Genomic DNA, 19298 nt, shown 5'->3' on the forward strand with positions numbered 1-19298 from the left:
TGTCTCCCTGAGTGCTGCTTCCCTTCAGCTGCGGCTGATTGGCACCTGGCCACACCTGGTGTCAATCAGCCAGCTGCTATTTAAACCTGCCTTCCCCTCCAGTCAGTGCTGGATTATTGTCATTGTCGTCGTCACTACTACCTGTCATAATACTTGTCGTTGTAGCTCTGTCTACTTTTGTTCACTCTGCTCATGTCATAGTTCCTTCGTGTCACAGTAAGTGTTTTTGTTTCTTGTCGACAGTTAGCCTTTGTGCTATTTTAGTTCATAGCCAAGTTTGTTCTCCGCCTTGTGCGCGCCTTTTGTTTGTACCCTTTTGTTTGTTTTTTTGCTATAGTGTTAAATTAAATCCTGTTTTCCTGGACAAAGCCTGCCATCTCTGCATCTTGGGGTTCGTCACCAACAAGCCTCTCTGACATAATAATCCAGCCTAGTACGAACCTCGCGGAGATTTCCTTGGCGGAGAGGCTTAACAAAGTGTTAGATTTGATGGCTAAATCGAGGAAAAGCTTTGCCTCGTTTTGCAATCCCTCCCACCCATCCCTGTCCTATGTTGGCTTCTCGGGGGACGTCTGGGATCCGTCCCTTGAGGGGGGGGGGGCTATGAGTGGCTGTGCAGCTAGGGAGGCACAGCTACTTCTCGCCCCAGTGGGTCTGCAAAGGACGGTGCCATCATCTCAAGTGGGTCTGCAACAAACGCCACCATCATTTCCGGTGGGCCGGCAGACGCCACCATCATCTCCGGTGGGCCGGCAGACGCCACCATGCACTCCGGTGGGCCGGCAGACGCCAGAGCCACTATCCTCCTCTCGGGTGGGCCAGCAGCGGACGGCGCCACCATCCTCCTCTCCGGTGGGCCAGCAGCGGACAGCGCCACCATCCTCCTCTCCGGTGGGCCAGCAGCGGACGGCGCCACTATCCTCCTCTCCGGTGGGCCAGCAGTGGACGGCGCCACCATCCTCGTCTCCGGTGGGCCAGCAGCGGACGGCGCCACCACCATCGTCTCTGGTGGGCCAGCAGAGGGCGCCACCACCATCGTCTCCGGTGGGCCAGCAGAGGGCGCCACCACCATCGTCTCCGGTGGGTCTGCAACATTCTGCGCCATCATCGTCTCCGGTGGGTTCTCCCACGCCGGCGGACGAGCCGCCTCGCCAATTGCGACGGCGTTCAACTCGCCGTCGCCACCTAACTCTTCCCCGCTGGTTGCGGGGACACTTGGCCTGGTGGCCCACCTCCTTGTCCTCCCTCCACCCTCCCGTGACTTTGGACTTTTTTTGGAGAGGGCGGGGGGGGGTTCTAAAACGTCTGGTATCTGTTATGGGAAGGGGGGCTACTGTCAGGCTTATCCCTGACAGTTTGGTCAAGTTTTAGTTTTTCCTCTGTCATTTCCTGTCAACGCTCTTATTTTGGTTATTTCCTCATTGTCTCCCTGAGTGCTGCTTCCCCTCAGCTGCGGCTGATTGGCACCTGGCCACACCTGATGTCAATCAGCCAGCTGCTATTTAAACCTGCCTTCCCCTCCAGTCAGTGCTTTATTATTGTCATTGTCGTTGTCACTACTACCTGTCAAAATACTTGTCCTTGTAGCTCTGTCTACTTTTGTTCACTCTGCTCATGTCATAGTTCCTTCGTGTCACAGTAAGTGTTTTTGTTTCTTGTCAACAGTTAGCCTTTGTGCTATTTTAGTTCATAGCCAAGTTTGTTCTCCGCCTTGTGCGCGCCTTTTGTTTGTACCCTTTTGTTTGTTTTTTTGCTATAGTGTTGAATTAAATCATGTTTTCCTGGACAAAGCCTGCCATCTCTGCATCTTGGGGTTCGTCACCAACAAGCCACTCTGACACATGGATACAGCATCGTGGCTACGTCCATTCAAAAGCCCATAGAGATAAATACTAATTTAGCGTCGCTTCGAACGCTGTCGTTGTGACAGATTTACGGCCGTATTTAAAAAACAACCATTTTATTTAAGTTTATATTGTAGCCGAACCTTCTTTCCAAAGATATAATGTCTAAAGAACATTTGTTATTCATAGTTTTTGCCCGTTTATTGTGTTTTGTTTACTTTTTCAATTTATGTCAAGGCGGCATTGCCGTTTTGAATTGGCTTTTTCTGTGATAGGAGGAGATATCAGACATATGGATAGTTGCATTAACAGCTGGATGGAGGGATGACAAAACATGATAAATGGACAAAAGAATGGACAGATAAACAGATGAAAGGACGATAGAGGATGGCGATATCAGATAGATGGACGAACGGGCGGTGGAAGGATTAACAGATGGATGAGCAGTCAGGCCGGAAGGGCCGGAGATACAGATGGGGAGACAAACTGGCGGATGGACTGATAAACAAACACTTTTAAAAGTATTAGATGCATTAAGGCTGCAGGTGTAAATGTGTAGTCTGCTATGTTTCTACGTGACAGGTCAAATGTTGCTTTGCAAGGGCGACCGCATCCGCGCGTTAGTCACCGCCTGCACTGTGACGGAAATATCACATGAGCCTCCGATGCAGACATAACATGTTTATGAAAATCCATAAGGCTACTGCGCAAACAACTCCACCTCCCCAGAAGAAGTGTCCACATGTCAGTTCCGGTTCTCTCTTCAGATGCAATTTTAATACATCCCTCTTCTCTACGCTTGGCCCCTCCCACTGTCAGGAGGTGACCATCGCTACAAGATGACGCTTTAGTTAAAATGGTCACGTTATGGTCTAAAACACTACCTTATGGTCAACATAACATGTAATGGGGGTGATTGGGTCAAAATGTAGCCATCCATATAGCAATAAACAGTATGCAACCTGTTTATCTCAACTACCGCATTTTTTGGACTATAAGCCGCTACTTTTTTCCTACGCTTTGTACCCTGCGGCCTAAGAAACAGTGCGGCTAATTTATACAATTTTCTTTGTTTTGTATTCAACACAAGGTTTTCAACTGCGACAAAGACACTGACAAGGTGTGTTATTGTTTGTGCTATGGCGCCATGTTTTGAAAATGTACTTCCTGTTTCATCCCTTGAACTTGAATTATCGTGTTTACTATTTGTATATAGCTTTTCTGCTTGAATTTATTGTTAATTATTTATTAATTTATCACTCCAAGCAACGTTTGTAAGTTTTACAATGTAACTAAAACAATTTCTTACTCACTAAACCGTCCCATGTGTGATGTCCGTAGGAGTGTTTTTTTTATTTGTACGTGCTATTGTAATGTAATCAAGCTCGCGCCGTTTGCATTAGCGCAGGGGTAGGGAACCTATGACTCTCGAGCCAGATGTGGCTCTTTTGATGACTGCATCTGGCTTTCAGGAGTTTTTGTGTAAAAGTAGACAGTTTTATGTCGTCCACAGCTCCTTTACCACATGGGGTCCCCCAGGGCTCAATCCTTGCCCCAATTTTATTTGCGCTTTACCTTCTCCCCCTTGGTTCTATTTTTAGGAAGTACAGTATTGCATTTCATTTTTATGCCGATGATTGCCAGATTTATTTTCCCATGGCACAAAATAACACGGTTCAACGTCTTATTGACTGCCTGCACGACATCAAAGTCTGGCTTTCAGCTAACTTCCTGAGCCTAAATGAAGATAAAACAGAAGTTATGTTGTTCGGTCCAAGTCGCTCTCCCTCCCCCCAACGTTGACCTCGGCACTCTGACCCCGTATCTCAGCGACTCTGTCACAAACCTGGGGGTAAAGTTTGACTCAGATTTTAAATTCGAAAAACAAATCAGCAGCGTCGTTCAAAAAAGCTTTTATCAATTACGCCAAATAGCGAAAGTGAAACCGCTTCTATCAAGACATGATCTTGAGAAATTAATCCACGCTTTTATCTCGACTCGTCTTGATTATTGTAATGCCCTGTATGTTGGCATTAGCCAGGCCTCCCTCGCCCGCCTGCAGCTCGTGCAGAACTCTGCTGCTCGTCTGCTAACACAGACCCGCAGACGTGAGCACATCACCCCTATTTTAGCGTCCCTTCACTGGCTCCCTGTGCGTTACCGAATACATTTTAAACTCCTTTTATTTGTTTTTAAATGTCTAAACAACCTCGCGCCAACCTATCTCTCCAACCTCCTTCAGCCTTACTGCCCCACCCGATCATTAAGATCAGCCGATCAGCTGCTGTTGACGGTCCCTGACACAAGGCTGAAGCTTAGAGGTGACAGAGCTTTCGCCGTTGCTGCTCCCAAGCTCTGGAACGACCTACCCCTGAGTGTTAGACAAGCCTCCTCTCTTCCTGTTTTTAAATCTCTCTTAAAAACATACTTTTATTCCATGGCTTTTAACACTGAGTGATATCCATCCTGCAATGGCGCCCCATAATACACCTGCTGTGATCCTGTTTTTATGTTTTTATGTTTTTATTAATTCTATTTTAATTATTTATTTTTTATCGTGTTCTGTTTGTGTTGTGTTGTGTTTGCTCGGTACTCGTTTTATCTTTTAACCTGCTCATTGTACAGCACTTTGGCTACCCCTGTGGTAAATTTTAAATGTGCTCTATAAATAAAGTTGATTTGATTTGATTTGATTTGATTCTTAGCTGACATTGCTTAACTCTTAACTCTGCTGGTAATCACTGTGTTAAAAATAACGTTCAAATATAAAACATTCTCATGCATTTTAATCCGTTTTCTACCGCACCTGTTCAAGAAGTCGCATTAATGGTAAGTAGAGATGTCGATAAATGCATTAAAATGTAATATCGGAAATTATCGGTATCGTTTTTTTTATTATCGGTATCGGTTTAAAAAAAAAAAAAATATTTTTTATTTTTTTATTAAATCAACATAAAAAACACAAGATACACTTATAATTAGTGCACCAACCCAAAAAAAACCTCCCTCCCCCATTTACACTCATTCACACAAAAAGGTTGTTTCTTTCTGTTATTAATATTCTGGTTCCTACATTATATATCAATATATATCAATACAGTCTGCAAGGGATACAGTCCGTAAGCACACATGATTGTGCGTGCTGCTGGTCCACTAATAGTACTAACCTTTAACAGTTAATTTTATTCATTTTCATTAATTACTAGTTTCTATGTAACTGTTTTTATATTGTTTTACTTTCTTTTTTATTCAAGAAAATGTTTTTAATTCATTTATCTTATTTTATTAATTTTTTTAAAAAGTACCTTATTTTCACCATAACTGGTTGTCCAAATTAGGCATAATAATGTGTTATATCCACGACTGCATATATCGGTTGATATCGGTATCGGTTGATATCGGTATCGGTAATTAAAGAGTTGGACAATATCAGAATATCGGACATCGGCAAAAAGCCATTATCTGACATCCCTAATGGTAAGAAAAAATGTATTTATTATTGGTTAGCTTCAGAATAACAATGCCATTTAAAAGAATACGATACTTATTATACTCTAAAAATATTGGTCTTACTTAAAAATGCCCGCATTTAGTTGTATTCAGTGTTAAATGTGTTTATATGGCTCTCACGGAAATACATTTTGAAATATATGGCTTTCATGGCTCTCTCAGCCAAAAAGGCTCCCGACTCCCGATTAGGGAATAAGATAACACGTTTACAAGTATCTGTGTTAGTATTATTAACTTACAATGGCATTCTTCGCATATTGTGTCAGTTTCGTAAACTCACCAAACATTATTGAGTCTGTTCAGCTGATTGGAGAGCGAGCTTCCGCAGCTAGTGGGTCCATGACGACGACTTCTGTTTTGTTTGAACAGCCGTTTTACTGCCGTGTTACAGACACCGTTTGGAAACCATTAAGGTATGTAAATAAACATTTACAAACGCTTTCGTACTTTTGGCCTGGTTTGTACTGCAGAAAGTGACCGGTTTTGCTAGATATACTTTTTTTTACTAATGTTTTGGTGATGTGTTTATGGCCGACAATAAAGAGTTTTGCTCAGTAAAGTGATGGATGGAATTCATGTCCTCAAAGCGTCTCGACAGACGTTACAATATTTGAACAATGATGACGAAAACTGTTTTCTCTGTCGTGTCCGCGTGTCGAAAATTGTTATGCGCTTATTTTTTTATTCGATTTTGTGCGTGGCATAGATTTGCCGTGTGCAGAGGACGCTTGAGCAGTGCGCAATTGCACAGGCGCGCACCTTAGAGGGATTGTTGGTCACAGGTGTTGTAAAACTCCTATTAACAATTCATCCATCCATCTTCTTCCGCGTATCCGAGGTCGGGTCGCGGGGGGCAGCAGCCTAAGCAGGGAAGCCAAGACTTTCCTCTCCCCAGCCATTTCATCCAGCTCCTCCCGGGGGATCCTGAGGCGTTCCCAGGCCAGCGGGAGACATAGTCTTCCCAACGTGTTCTGGGTCTTCCCCGTGGCCTCCTACCGGTCAGACGTGCCCGAAACACCTCCCTAGGGAGGCGTTCGGGTGGCATCCTGACCAGATGCCCGAACCACCTTATCTGGCTCCTCTCGATATGGAGGAGCAGCGGCTTTACTTTGAGCTCCACCCGGATGGCAGAGCTTCTCACCCTATCTCTAAGGGAGAGCCCCGCCACCCGGCGGAGGAAACTCATTTCGGCCGCTTGTACCCGTGATCTTGTCCTTTCGGTCATAACCCAAAGCTCATGACCATAGGTGAGGATGGGAACGTAGATCTACCGGTAAATTGAGAGCTTTGCCTTACGGCTCAGCTACTTCTTCACCACAACGGATCGATACAGTGTCCACATTACTGAAGACGCCGCACCGATCTCACGATCCACTCTTCCCTCACTCGTGAACAAGACTCAGAGGTACTTGAACTCCTCCACTTGGGGCAAGATCTCCTCTCCAAGCCGGAGATGGCACTCCACCCTTTTCCGGGCGAGAACCATGGACTCGGACTTGGAGGTGCTGATTCCCATCCCAGTCGCTTCACACTCGGCTGCGAACCGATCCAGTGAGAGCTGAAGATCCTGGCCAGATGAAGCCATCAGGACCACATCATCTGCAAAAAGCAGAGACCTAATCCTACAGCCACCAAACCAGATCCCCTCAACGCCTAGAAATTCTGTCCATAAAATTCTATCCTATTAACAATTGTTAATAAATATCCCCTCAACGCCTCCATGGTTTGAATTCACATTTTCGGGCTCCCAAATACACAAAAACAGCTGCCAACAGGCAATAAAAGTGGGTGTTTGTGGGCAATTGCCCCAAAGAGACACATTTTGAGGAGAAAGGTAGCAAAAACAGTTCAGGGTGGTACTTTGCAAGAAAAGTTTCGGAACTTTTGTGATAGAGTTCATTCAGTACCAGGACAGCAAGTAGTGTAATCCCATAGATGCATTGCAGATTATAGAGGGATTATAGGAGTGGCTCACACCACGGATGATAAGCATGCCAAGACCTGAGCTGTACCTGCAGCACAAAATGTCTTTTCTACCTTTATAGACGTAACACCCTCCCCCTTCCACATCCCACGTCCCCAGATTGTAAATAACCAAATGTAAATAATCAAATGTATATACTCATTCTTATGCTTTCTGAGCTCACTATGTTCACTGCTCGCTGTACATATCCTACCAAGTCAGACCTACACTGTTTCAATGTCCATTTCTCTGATGATGCAATTGTTGATGACTGAAGTGCTGATATCAACTAAACCCTCCTCATCCCACCCCCGGATTGTAAATATTGTAAATAATGTAAATAATTCAATGTATATACTCTGATGATTAACTTGTGGGATGATTGTATTATGCTGATAGTATGTATTTGTACCATGAATTGATTTACGTGGACCCCGACTTAAACAAGTTGAAAAACTTATTCGGGTGTTACCATTTAGTGGTCAATTGTTCGGAATATGTACTGTACTGTGCAATCTACTAATAAAAGTTTCAATCAATCAATCAATACATCAGTGACGCACGGTGACTTTCACACTAGATTAGGCATTGATGGCTTTGGAGTTTTTTTGTTTTTTAAATTTAAAATCCATATGCTTTAATCATTGTTCATGTAAATTGATCATTAAGATGACAAAGAAGGAGTAATTTACTTTCATAAAAAGTTAGATCCACTATGGACTGGACTCTCACAATATTATGTTAGATCCACTAGACGTCCATCTGCGGTCCCCTCCAAGGTTTCTCATTGTCATCCCATTGGGTTGAGTTTTTCCTTGCCCTGATGTGGGATCTGAGCCGAGGATGTCGTTGTGGTTTGTGCAGCCCTTTGAGACACTCGTGATTTATGGCTATATAAGTAAACATTGATTGATTGAACAAATGTTGTTTCTTGGTATTTCTTTCCTTCTACTATAGTTGTATGTGAAGTATATGCACTATCCTCCATGAAACTCTACTTTGTATGATCACGTCCATTTGTGTCATCTTTGTGTTATAGATGACTAAGTATTAGAGATGCGCGGTTTGCGGGCACAACCGCGGAGTACGCGGATTATCCGCGGATCGGGCGGATGAAATTAAAAAAAATAAGATTTTATTCGCGCGCGGGTCGGGTCGGGCGGATTAATTAGATTTTGTTACCCACATACGAAAAACGAGCAGGCACCTGCTGCATATGCCACAACAGAAGAAAAAAAAAGAAAAGAGATGGACACTTTTACGGAGCGGAGAAGGGACGCCTCACCGGGGTCCGGGACCGAGGCCCCTTCCCCCGAGAGGGCCCCACCGGGAGCCGTAGCTGAGGCGATCCGCGAGAAGGGCCCGACGCACGTCCAGGGTCACTACCGCGCCCACCGCACCGACACCCCGCCTCGTCCGCCTTCGCCGCGGCCGGCGTCACGCGCAGCAGGTAAGCAGCTTACCTGCCCGCCACCCCCGTGGCCGGGGGCTCGTAACATGGGTCACTCCGCGCGCTCCGCCCGCGCAGCTTACCTGCCCGCCACCCCCGTTGCCGGGGGCGCGTAACAGGGGTCACTCCGCGCGCAGTGCGCTCACGAAAGGGGTGGGGCTCACCCTGGTTGATATAGACAGCAGGACGGTGGCCATGGAAGTCGGAACCCGCTAAGGAGTGTGTAACAACCCACCTGCCGAATCAACTAGCCCTGAAAACGGATGGCGCTGGAGCGTGGGCCCATACCTGGCCGTCGCCGGCAGCGAGACGCGCTTGGAGGTGCGCTCAGCGCGGCTCCCATATGATTGCGCACTGGTGTGCGTCTGGGTCGTGACAGCGTGGCACGCGAAAGTCTGTGCTGCATTGGATCAGTCTCCTTTCTTTAACAGGCAAAAGCTTTATAACCTCACCATACCTGCCAACTTTTGAAATCAGAAAAACCTAGTAGCCAGGGTCCAAGGGCCGCAGGCCCCGGTAGGTCCAGGACAAAGTCCTGGTGGAGGGTTCAGGGCTTCGCCCCCCGACGCAAAATGATTATTAGCATTCAGACAGGTTAAAATGTTGCTAAAACCATCACTTTTCTATCAGTCACAGTGACTTTTCAAAACAAAAATATTACAGCAAAAATCATATGGGTTGATTGACATGTTTATTCTGTAAGCTAACTTCAATAGTTTGAAATTATTTTGACAGTTAATGCCAGTTATCCTGTCAACCTTTCACAAGACTTCAATTTGTTAATTGAAAGTATAAACACTTTTTACAGTAAACAAATGGTAAAACAGTACTAAACAATTCCATTAAAAAAAAATTGGTGTCATTATTAACTTTCTGTCCAAGCTTGTATAATCTACTGCCTTGTTCAATTGTAAAAAATATTCTGTGCCTAAAATTCACATTTCTATCACAATTATCATACTGTAAACATGGTAAGCTAACTTCATTAAAATTAATAGTCCTGTCAATAGCATGGAATTACAATTCAAATGTAGTTTTTTGTAAGCCTTTCAAAAGAATTCAAAATATGAAAAATTAATGAAAATTAATTTAAGTCATCAGACACTTGAAAAGTGGCACATCACATCTCTAATGTAATCATTTGAACTTTTCAACAGAAATAGCACTGCAAAAATATTAAGGACATACTTCTGTATTTTGGTAGTTATGCTGTCAACATTTAACAAGATTTCTTCAACTTGGACTTGAAAGCATAAATAGTATAAACACTTTTAACAGTATGTCGTGCTGTGAAATACAGCCGACAGGATTGCGCACCAAACACGAAGCAAGGCCAAAGCGCTGCATGGTGCAGGAGAACAACGGACTTCTTTCATTTAAGGTTTGTGATAAACCATCAAACTCATTCGTTAAAAGGACTCTATAGTAATATAAAGCGAATTTTTCTGGACATTATCATGCAAGAAAAGTTTATTTTTGGGACCGCGATCACCGCGTAATGATTTTTAAAGGTTGCATTACAAACATTTAACTGTCCCATGTGATCAGCCAGTGCGATTGGAAATCCATGCTCAATTATTGCCTACGTAAATAAAACTTCGGGCGGGTGCGGGCGGATGGCGGGCGGGTGCAGTTCTGATCAAACGTTACATCGGGTGGATGGCGGATGGTTGACGACTTTCTGACGCGGTTGCGGATGAAATAAATTGCCTATCCGCGCATCTCTACTAAGTATATATAAATAATTACAACAGTTCAGCTTTTTCTCATTACGTTCAGAATTTTTGCTCATTTGTTCTTGTATTTTTACTGTTGTTGTATTTTTCCCCCTGTAAGAATATAATAATAATAATATTAACCTAGTGTGTCAAAAATGATGCCTGTATGAAAATATGAATGTTCAGTTGCACTTTTCTCAGCGTTTATTACTGTTTCTTTAAATTAAATAATTAATAAATTAGTATGTGTTTTATTTGTTAATTAACTCATTAACAAAATAAACTGTTTGTATTGTTATTTTATTTCATTTTATTGAATATATGCCAACAGATATTATATATATATGTATATATATATATATATATATATATATATATATATATTTATACAGTATATATATATATATACAGTATATATATATATATATGTATATATGTATATTTAAAGACAAATAATTTTGTCAGGTTTGTGTTATAGGTGACTAAGTATATTGTTATTCATTATTAGTTACAAAATTTTAGCTTCTTTTCATTACATTCCAATTTTTTGCTCTTTTTTCTTACCTTTTCATTGTAGTTTTTTTTCCGACAATATGCTGCGGACCAACACAACTCGGTCTGCAGGCCGTAAATGGATAGCGGGCCGCACTTTGGACACACCTGCCCTAAACCCATACACACACACACACTTGGTATGTTTCCATGCACTAAACTAATAATTGCATGGATTTGGTTAAAAACGGCTTTTTAAAACACAAAACCCTAAATAAGTGTTTGTCTTTTTAAAAATGGGATTAGCACATCTACAATACTGATCAACCCGCCCCCAAATCATTTGGTTTAGTTTAAAAACAAAAACAAAAAACAAATGCAACAAAATTCATTGGAAACTGGCCAGAATATACATTTTCATACTCATAACATGACATCATTCACTTAAATATGCTTGGAAGTAGGGCTGGGCGATATGGCCTTTTTTTAATATCTCGATATTTTAAGGCCATATCGCGATACACGATATATATCTCCATATTTTGCCTTAGCCTTGAATGAACACTTGATGCATATAATCACAGCAGTATGATAATTATATGTGTCTACATTAAAACATTCTTCTTCATACTGCATTAATATATGCTCATTTTAAACTTTCATGCAGAGAGGGAAATCACAACTAAGTCAATTTACCAAAAGTGTATTTATTAAACAGTTATTAAGCAGTGGCACAAACATTCATGTCATTTCCAAAACAGAAAGTGCAAGATTGTCAGAGACATTTTAAAACAAGCTATGAGTGCACTTTTGTGCATGATGTCACTAAGATGACATATAACAACACTAAATTAAAGTGCACTTTTTGTACAGAACGCCACTACAATAGTTTAAAACAAATAAAGTGCACTTTTGTGCATGATGTCACACAAGATATTTCAATAAGTGTCAAATAAAAATGAGCTGCATAATAGGAAATCAAATAGTGTATGTCCTTTGCTATGTGGTAGGTTCCTGCGGACGTTATCTCCTTTTGTTGTTGACATTTTTTTTTCATACGGTGTTGATCTGGAAATGTTTGCCTCGGCATTTTGATGGTGTGGGCGTGTGGCACCGAACGGAGATGTTGACATGCGGAGTAAGCACTCTTCATTCTCTCGCAGGTGACTTTTCAAATGATGCTACATATTAGCGGTAATGCTACTTTTTGTAGCAATGCTTTTGCCCCACACTTGACAAATTACGGTTGTCTGTTCGACATATTCCCACTTGAAGCCAAACCACCGCCAGACGATGGACCCCGTGCTGTTTTTCTTGGGAATTAATTCTTCCTTCATTTGTTACCAGATTCGCACCTTCTTTCTCTCGTATTACCGCTCGCACCACTCCGCTAGCATCACAGCTAACGTTACCCATGCTGCCACCTATCTGCTCCGCGAGGGCGTATACGTATGTGACGTATTTCGTGACAGTATGTGACGTGTGTAAGAAGGTGCGCTTGCTGTCTGTGACAAGGACATACAAGAAAGAGTGGGAAGAGCCTGTAGTGTAATGCCCGCCGTTAAGAGCAACTGCGTGAGAACGTATACTCAAATATCACGATATAGTCATTTTCTATATCGCACAGAGACAAACCCGCGATATATCGAGTATATCGATATATCGCCCAGCCCTACTTGAAAGTATGTCATGTTTCCGTTTACGTCGCAGTGTAAACAAGAGAGTATCTGATACACATAGGGCAGGGGTCGGCAACCCGCGGCTCTATAGCCGCATGCGGCTCTTTAGCGCCGCCCTAGTGGCTCTCTGGAGCTTTTTAAAAAATGTATGAAAAATTTAAAAAGGAAAAAAAAATCTATTTTTTGTTTAATATGGTTTCTGTAGGAGGACAAACATGACACAAACCTCCCTAATTCTTATAAAGCACACTGTTTATATTAAACATGCTTCACTGATTCGAGTATTTGGCGAGCGCCGTTTTGTCCTACTAATTTTTGTAGTCCTTGAACTCACCTTAGTTTGTTTACATGTATAACTTTCTCCGACTTTCTAGGACGTGTTTTATGCCTCTTCTTTTTCTGTCTCATGTTGTCCACCAAACTTTTAACGTTGTGCATGAATGCACAAAGGTGAGTTTTGTTGATGTTATTAACTTGTGTGGAGTGCTAATCAGACATATTTGGTCACTGCATGACTGCCAGCTAATCGATGCTAACATGCTATTTAGGCTAGCTATATGTACATATTGCATAATTATGCCTCATTTGTAGCTATATTTGAGCTCATTTAGTTTCCTTTAAGTCATATTAATTCAATTTATCTGTATGTAATATGGCTTTTAATTTTTTGCGGCTCCAGACAGATTTGTTTTTGTATTTTTGGTCCAATAAGGCTCTTTCAACATTTTGGGTTGCCGACCTCTGACATAGGGTTATCACCAGTGGATAATACCAATCATAATAAAATATCAATATTAACATTATTTTATTATTATTCGTGCATCTGCTTGAGGTTAGGTCACCCTGTCTTTAAGAAACTACTGTTCTCTTTTTAACTTTAATCTGTTTTTAGCTTTAATCGAGGGTCCTTGAACGCACCACAGTTATGTGCAATAAGGTGCACAAGTGAAACTTGCACATAATTTCCTCCTAAGCTGCCACAAATAGATGTATTATATTCTTACCTTTTCTTCTAGCACCTCATCCTTGTTCTAAAATGCTGGTGCTGTGTGTGCATGCTTAAAGGTGAGCTCTGACGTCTGTGATGAGTAAAGTGTCAGAAGCTTGCCATTATCCAAGCGGAACAAACCATTTAGTATTTTTGACCTGTCCTTAATTTCATTCAAGCAACCTTATTATTCAACTTTCATGGCTACTGTATATTATTTTAAATGAACATTTATGACATTGTTTTTTTATAACATATATTTAAATGACAGAAAAGGAAAAATCTACAAACCTCACAAAAGCTTTGGCTGCCGGTACTTTGTTCCAAATTATCCCTCCACTTCGACGTCCTGGCCTACAGCTGCACTTCTAGCACATTTATCAAGAATAACGATGTCACACTTACATTCAAACTATAATCAGGCTGGATTTAACAGTGTTCATACGAGAAATTATTTTGGCAGACCAGCCAGTAAGCCTTAATAAGCCTCATGTTAGGTGTGTGTGTGTGTATATGTTAGAATAATTGTATCTAAGTTATCACAAAACTTTGTGTTTCAATGAGTTCCCGGCGAGCAGACAAAAAATGTCTTTGATCCTACCAAGCAGAAGGCTTGTAAAACTCCACTGTGTAGGATGGGAAGCAACATGAAGGTGTTCTGTTTCTTTGATGCATTGTAATCCACAGAAAGATTTTGTCTTGACCCGAGATCTACAAAGTGGAGGGAAAGCATGACCTGCCCAAGCTCCAGGCACCTCTTGAACTGTTTTACGACCTCTTCTTTGAACTGTTTTGTGATAAGGGACGGCTGTTTACGACCCCCCTCTCCCCTTAGAAACAGCTGTTGCCATGTAATCAGGGAAAGTCCAAATACAAACCCCGTTTCTATATGAGTTGGGAAATTGTGTTAGATGTAAATATAAACGGAATACAATGATTTGCAAATCCTTTTCAACCCATATTCAATTGAATGCACTACAAAGACAATATATTTGATGTTCAAACTCATAAACTTTTTTTTTTTTGCAAATAATAATTAACTTAGAATTTCATGGCTGAAACACGTGCCAAAGTAGTTGGGAAAGGGCATGTTCACCACTGTGTTACATGGCCTTTCCTTTTAACAACACTCAGTAAACGTTTGGGAACTGAGGAGACATATTTTTTAAGCTTTTTCAGGTGGAATTCTTTCCCATTCTTGCTTGATGTACAGCTTAAGTTGTTCAACAGTCCGGGGGTCTCCGTTGTGGTATTTTGGGCTTCATAATTTGCCACACATTTTCAATGGGAGACAGGTCTGGACTACAGGCAGGCCAGTCTAGTACCCGCACTCTTTTACTATGAAGCCACGTTGATGTAACACGTGGCTTGGCATTGTCTTGCTGAAATAAGCAGGGGCGTCCATGGTAACGTTGCTTGGATGGCAACATATGTTGCTCCAAAACCTGTATGTACCTTTCAGCATTAATGGCGCCTAACATATTTGTAAGTTACCCATGTCTTGGGCACTAATACATCCCCATACCATCACAGATGCTGGCTTTTCCACTTTGCGCCTATAACAATCCGGATGGTTCTTTTCCTCTTTGGTCCGGAGGACACGACGTCCACAGTTTCCAAAAACAATTTGAAATGTGGACTCGTCAGACCACAGAACACTTTTCCACTTTGTATCAGCCCACCTGTTCCCAATTTGCCTGTTCACCTGTGGGATGTTCCAAATAAGTGTTTGATGAGCATTCCTCAACTTTATCAGTATTTATTGCCACCTTTCCCAACTTCTTTGTCACGTGTTGCTGGCATCAAATTCTTAAGTTAATGATTATTTGCAAAAAAAAAAAAGTTTATCAGTTTGAACATCAAATATGTTGTCTTTGTAGCATATTCAACTGAATATGGGTTGAAAATGATTTGCAAATCATTGTATTCTGTTTATATTTACATCTAACACAATTTCCCAACTCATGGAAACGGGGTTTGCAGCTGAAGTTGAACACTATTTCTGACACAGTTTAATGAACAAATAATGTTTATTTTAAGTTTTTACTGTTTGTTTTGCACGTCCCTGCGTTACATGTATGACATTGCATATGACGGTCACATCGAAGGCATTTATTTCCATCCTTAGCAACAATCGATGAGCCGACACACAACACCTTTTTCTCTCATTGAACCTCCTCCCTTCTTCCCTCTCTCTCCTCCTGCCAGCCCCCCCCCCCCAAACCTTCTTAAATGTCACTTTGCCGTTCCTTTTCAACGGCCCTTGATCTCTTCTAAATGCTTTGGGGCCCGCCCGCCGATCCCCTCAGTACCGATGTTCCAGATCCTTCTGCCAAAGGCGTACTGGAAGCAGCAGGATCACAGATCGGCGCCCGCTGGCCTTCATCCCTGTTACTAAACAACCCGGGGAGGCGTGATGCCAGCCAGCCTGGCGGTGGACACTGGAGAAGGCAATCAATCTGTGACGCTTGTGCACCTGACAAATTAGCGCTCCGGTTTAATGAGGTGGTCTGGCCCTCTGTGTGCTGTCAACAGTACGTTCTCGCAGTGTCTAAAGTCATCCGGGGTCTGGGGACCCCTGTAGAACTCAACAATACAGATGTGATTAATTATGACATTTTCCCAGCCACAAGTTGCTAGAGAGAGTTCACTGACTTGCCAAATTTTTTTTTTTTTTGAACGTCACGGAGCAAACCTTTCCCTTTTTTGAAATCATTTATACGTGTTTCTTTATTGTCTTTTAGCTAAGTTTGTAGGCTTTGTGGCATGTAGTTAAAATGATCAATAATAAAGATGCATTGATAACGACCCGGTTCTTATGGCACATTGCTGGCTCGTGACCCAGTGGTTGCATGGAGACCACAATCTATGGTGTCTTTTTTACTTTTTTACACTCTAGGGTTGTCCCGATACCAATATTTTGGTACCGGTACCAAAATGTATTTCGATACTTTTCGATACTTGCGGATGTTCTCCCGAAATGTGTTTGTCATTCTTGTTTGGTGTGGGTTCACAGTGTGGCGCATATTTGTAACAGTGATACAAATATGCATACAAATATATGTACACAGATGCCGGCCCAGTCACATAATATCTACGGCTTTTCACCCCCTCACAAGTGAATGCAATGCATACTTGATCAACAGCCATACAGGTCACACTGAGGGTGGCCGTATAAACAGCTTTAACACTGTTCCAAAATGCGCCACACTGTGAACCCACACCAAACAAGAATGACAAACACATTTCGGGAGAACATCCGCACCGTAACACAACATAAACACAACAGAACAAATACCCAAAACCCCTTGCAGCACTAACTCTTCTAGGACGCTACAATATACACCACCCGCTACCTCCCCCCACCTCAACCCCGCCCACCTCAACCTCCTCATGCTCTCTCAGGGAGAGCATGTCCCAAATTCCAAGCTGCTGTTTTGAGGCATGTTAAAAAAAAATTATGCACTTTGTGACTTCAATAATAAATATGGCAGTGCCATGTTGGCATTTTTTTCCATATTTTGAGTTGAAGTTGTTCTCTTATTTTGGAAAATACATTGTTACATTGTTTAATGCATCCAGCGGGGCATCACAACAAAATTAGGCATAATTATGTGTTATTTCCACAACTGTATATATCGGTATCGGTAATAAAAAGTTGGACAATATCGGAATATCGGATATCGGCAAAAAAGTCATCTCTAATTGAGACCAAAACTAAAAAAGTATTTAGTATACCATTAGTGTCAAATCCCGACTCTGTATACGGTATCTGTCTATTACCAGACACCTTCTATGTTAGCTATACCTCTCTTTGTTTATAATGTCTATTTTCTGCTGGATCTACTCTCTATTTTATGCTGCAGATGTTACATATACTGTAATATTGTACATGGTAATTGTTATATATTGTATATATTATATAAACATATATTGTATACCGGTATATGATATAAACATATAATATAATATATCAGTATATATCATATACTGTACATATATTATGTAAATATTACATATATGTTATATTTTATATTGCTACTACGGTACATTTTTAGTCTATTTTATACCCTCATTGTCCTTTCCATCCTTACCCTTTCCATCGTTTGTAACTGAGCTAACTGTGTGGAACAATTCCCTTGTGGATCATTAAAGTTTGTCTAAGTCTAAGTCTAAGTCTAAATATAAAACACATTTTCAAGGCGTGCCCACCATCATCCCATGTGCTTGAATTGAAGGTCTGTAAATGAAATCGGGACTCTTAAAAATAGGGCTTTCGAGGCACGGCAACACAGTTTAACCTTGTCCCAAAGGGACTGCAGAGAGCCAAAAAAAGTAAACTATTGGACACACGCGCGCACGCACACGCACGTCCCCCTGATGGAGATGATAATTATTATCTTAGATCAACTTGCCTGCCTTTTTAGAGATAGAGGGAATCACTCACACACCATATTCAGGACAAGCAACACTGCGGTGCTGAGAGTAACACAATGTGTGCATCGGGAGTTTAAAAGGCAAACTAATCCGTTTTTTAAATATTGTGGGGCAGTGTAGCAACTTGAGGGTTCCAGGTTCGATCCCCGCTTCCGCCATCCTCGTCACTGCCGTCGTGTCCTTGGGCAAGACACTTTACCCACCTGCTTCCCAGTGCCACCCACCCTGGTTTAAATGTAACTTATATAATGGTGTTCACTATGTGAATGCGCTTTGAGTCACTAGAGAAAAGCGCTATATAAATATACTTCACTGTTATAGAAATATTAATTTTGACATTTTTAGCGTTGTTACTGTCATCGGCGCCGATCCTGTGGGTGCTTCGGGGCCTGAGCACCCACGGATGATGCCGAGCACCCACATGGGATTGATGGCAACTTTCAATCTTTAAAATAATTTTTTTAGTGTAGTTAATTTTGTGGCGAGTTTGGTCCATTTTACAAAACATTAAAGCCACAAATCATATGGGGTATTAACTTCGCTGAAAGTCTTTTTTTTTTTAATACACACACACACCGAGCACCCACTGGCAGAAATGTAGATCGGCTCCTATGGTTCCTGTTCTGTTTGACCAACTTTCATTGTTTTATGATTTTATTTTTAATTTGCTTTTTATGATTATTTTTAGTAATGATTTTATATTTTTATTCTCAAGTTCTTGTAATGTTCTATTCAGCCCTTTGAATTGCCTTGTTTAATGGACGGAAACAACAATGGACATATATAAAATGGAGAAGATAACTGCCTTTATTAATTAGAAATTGGAGAAATTTACTTTATACTGGGAAAATTGGGTCAACTATGTCACGCCCCATAAACCTGACTTTAATTTTTCGAATTAGTGATTGTACTGCAAAAAAAAAAAAAAAAAGGGATTACTCCCTCTATGTATGTATACATCCATCCATCCATCCATTTTCTACCGCTTATTCCCTTCGGGGTCGCGGGGGGCGCTGGAGCCTATCTCAGCTACAATCGGGCGGAAGGTGGGGTACACCCTGGACAAGTCGCCACCTCATCGCAGGGCCAACACAGATAGACAGACAACATTCACACTCACATCCACACACTAGGGCCAGGTGCATGTCTTTGGAGGTGGGAGGAAGCCGGAGTACCCGGAGGGAACCCACGCAGTCACGGGGAGAACATGCAAACTC

At 41.8% G+C, this 19298-nt stretch overlaps 1 protein-coding gene across 1 annotated transcript in view; it reads right to left on the bottom strand.

Annotated features, from left to right (window-relative positions):
- LOC133577587 (hippocalcin-like protein 1) overlaps positions 1–19298 on the bottom strand; it is a 132912-nt gene that overhangs the window by 78500 nt on the left and 35114 nt on the right. The window lies entirely within an intron of this gene.

This window comes from Nerophis lumbriciformis, linkage group LG37 (assembly GCF_033978685.3).
Source record: "Nerophis lumbriciformis linkage group LG37, RoL_Nlum_v2.1, whole genome shotgun sequence".
Taxonomy (NCBI): domain Eukaryota; kingdom Metazoa; phylum Chordata; class Actinopteri; order Syngnathiformes; family Syngnathidae; genus Nerophis; species Nerophis lumbriciformis.